General features: G+C 43.8%; 1 non-coding gene across 1 annotated transcript; it reads right to left on the reverse strand.

The window, feature by feature from the left end:
* Positions 1-1,433: 1,433 nt before the first annotated feature.
* On the reverse strand, positions 1,434-1,540 carry LOC112867141 (U6 spliceosomal RNA). The gene has a single exon (XR_003224183.1). It is a non-coding gene; the product is annotated as a U6 spliceosomal RNA (small nuclear RNA).
* Positions 1,541-3,355: the final 1,815 nt, after the last annotated feature.

Here is a 3,355-nt window from a genome sequence, read left to right on the forward strand (position 1 = left end):
CTTATGTGTTTCAAGTTTATGACCTCTGAAATGGGGATAATAACACTCATTTTATAATATGTTATGCAGTGTAAACAAGATGATGTGTATACAGCTTTTAGAACAGTAAGCTTTTTAGAATACTAAGAAAGCTGTAGAATATAAAGCTTGTTCTTTTTATTTATTTATTATTTTAAGTTGGCTCCATGCCCCATGTGGGGCTTGAACTCACAACCCTGATATCAAGAGTTGTAGGCTCTACTGAGTCAGCCAGCCACCCCAAGAATATAAAGCCTTTTTTTTTTAATTTTTTTTTGTTGTTGTTGTTAACGTTTATTCATTTTTGAGACAGAGAGAGACAGAGCATGAACGGGGGAAGGTCAGAGAGCGAGGGAGACACAGAATCTGAAACAGGCTCCAGGCTCTGAGCTGTCAGCACAGAGCCCGACGCGGGGCTTGAACTCACGGACTGCGAGATCATGACCTGAGCTGAAGTCGGACGCCCAACCGAGTGAGCCACCCAGGCGCCCCTATAAAGCCTTTTATAATACTAAAAGTTGAATAACAGTCTCAATTACTACTTTTTTACACCCCCCCCCCAAAAAAGCTTATTCTTCCTCATTCTCCCTTCCTTAAGATACTGCCATCTCTACATTCTCCAAATTGTCTTTGTCCCATCCATTTTTCATGAAGATTCTAACAGTAGCTCCACCCCCATCCCCCCACCACCTTTGCCTTCTCTCTTCTACCCAGTGGGAGGCAAAGACTGGGCCATAGTCTAAAGAACATCTAATTGAATACTTGGAGTCTGTTCTTCCCTTCTTCTGTGACAGTTTCTGAGTTTTTAAAACAACTTTATTCACACATATTTTATATATCATAAAACTCACAGGGCGCCTGGGTAGCTCAGTCGGTTAAGTGTCTGAATTTGACTCAGGTCATGATCTCACGGTTTGTGAGTTCGAGCCCCGTGTCAGGCTCTATGCTGACAGCTCAGAGCCTGGAGCCTGCTTCAGATACTGTGTCTCCTTTTCTGCCCCTCCCCTCTCTCTCTCTCTCTCTCTCTCTCTCTCTCTCAAATATAAATAAACATTTAAAAATTTAAAAAAAAACTCTTCATGGGGCGCCTGGGTGGCACAGTCGGTTAAGCGTCCGACTTCAGCCAGGTCACGATCTCGCGGTCCGTGAGTTCGAGCCCCGCGTCAGGCTCTGGGCTGATGGCTCAGAGCCTGGAGCCTGTTTCCGATTCTGTGTCTCCCTCTCTCTCTGCCCCTCCCCCGTTCATGCTCTGTCTCTCTCTGTCCCAAAAATAAATAAACGTTGAAAAAAAAAATTAAAAAAAAAAAAAAAAACTCTTCCAAAAAACCCCACTCGTTTTAGGTGTACAAATCAGTGATTTTTAGTTACTTTACCTAGTGATGCAATCATCAAAATAAATCCTTTTTTTTTTTTTTTTAAATACAGAACATGTCATGAATTTGCACATCATCCTTGTGCAGGGGCCATGCTAATCTTCTCTCTTCCATTCCAATTTTAGTATATGTGCTGCCAAAGCGAGCACAAAATAAATCAGTTTTAGATCATTTGTATACCCCCCCCCACCATAGGATCTCTTATGCCCTTTTACAGTTAATCTCCCGTCCCACCTCCAGCTTGAGGCAATCATAAATCTGCAGTTTGTTTTTATAAATTTGCCCTTTCTTGGCATTGTAGATATGTGGAATCATGCCATAGGTGGTCTCTCGTGTCTAACTTCTTTTACTCAGCATAATTTTTCAGATTTATCCATGATACAGCATATATTAATAGTTCACTACTTTCTGTCAGCCGTCAAGTCAGAATGACTTCTGCCATGTCTGCAAGAATTAGATTACATGAACATATTGGTAATATATAATTAAACCTATTATTACACCTGCAATGCTCTAAGCACTGGCTAAGTGCTTTATTTGCATCATAGAATTTCAACTTCACAACAGCCTATGGGCTAACGAGATGATACTATCATATACATTTTTAAGTCGAGGACACAAGTATAGAAATGTGAACAGAGTTGCCCAAGGTCACAAAGCAAGTGAGTGGCCGGGGGGGGGGGGGGGGGACTCAAATCTAAGTCTGTGCGACTCTAGGGCCAAAGCCAAAGTCACCGTCAAAATTAACAAGGGGTTTTGGGTTCCATACCCGTCCATCGTCACAGAAACAGAACCCAGGGACAGCATTCACGTTAAAGTCCACCAAACAGTTGGAGAAATGGTCTGCTTTGTCAACTGTAAATCCCCACTTGTATGTAAGGAACTGTTACCCCATCATTTTCTCCATAACGGATGCTGCTCCTGTTCTGGGGACATCTGACTCCTTTGGGAAAGAGCTGGTGTCATGAAGGACGCAGTTCTATAATTTTTTTTAATTTTTTTTTTAACATTTATTTATTTTTGAGACAGAGAGAGACAGAGCATGAACGGGGGAGGGTCAGAGAGAGAGGGAGACACAGAATCTGAAACAGGCTCCAGGCTCTGAGCTGTCAGCACAGAGCCCGACGCGGGGCTCGAACTCACATACCGTGAGATCGTGACCTGAGCCGAAGTTGGACGCTTTACCGACTGAGCCACCCAGGCGCCCCATCGCAGTTCTATAGATAAAGATTTCTAATGTTTGAAGAGATTTTCCTGGGCACTGTCCTAAGGCATCCCCAGGCCAGGCAGCTCAGGAAAACAGGTTGGACCTTCCCCCATCACCCCGTCTGGCAGGAAATGAACATGCAGGGAAAAAACTCCTTAAGATCCGTGCCTCCCACTGTTAACAGTTTGTAGGTTGGAACTCATGGCCGTGCATGGTAACAATGAAGGTGGGCCATTCTAGTCTACCATCCCGTGGAACGTGAGGTTCTGCTCAGTAGGAAGATTCTGCTGCTACAGGCAGAAACACTCTTCTCTGAAGATTTCTAAAGAAGCCTCCAATTCTTATTTAAAGTCATAGAACCTCTGTGAGGTTTTGTGATGAATCCCAGGCCCCACATGTATGCGGAGCCTCAGACTGGAGACATTCACTTTCAAACACGTGTTGTTATTATTATAAATTCATGAAGAACATTGGTTTTAGTAATAATAAATACTGCAATAAGCCATGCTTCCAATCTGTCCTAGTATTTCTGAATAATATTTAACCACCCTCATTAGTCGCAGAAGGAAGGGTCCTCAGAGGGAAAGGTCTTATTCCACCAAGGGGCCCCAGGGATCACAGGAGGTGCCTACGTGGTCTGGGAAGGGGTGGGCGTGAGAACCCAGGTTTCAGTCCCTTGAAAAGATCCAGGAAAAGCAAGCACTCCCACAAATCCTGTTCTGGCTCAACAGCAACTAACTTAGGGAATGGAGCCTCT

The sequence above is a fragment of the Puma concolor genome, chromosome A2 (genome assembly GCF_028749965.1).
Source record: "Puma concolor isolate L17-30 chromosome A2, mPumCon1.1.hap2, whole genome shotgun sequence".
Classification (NCBI taxonomy): domain Eukaryota; kingdom Metazoa; phylum Chordata; class Mammalia; order Carnivora; family Felidae; genus Puma; species Puma concolor.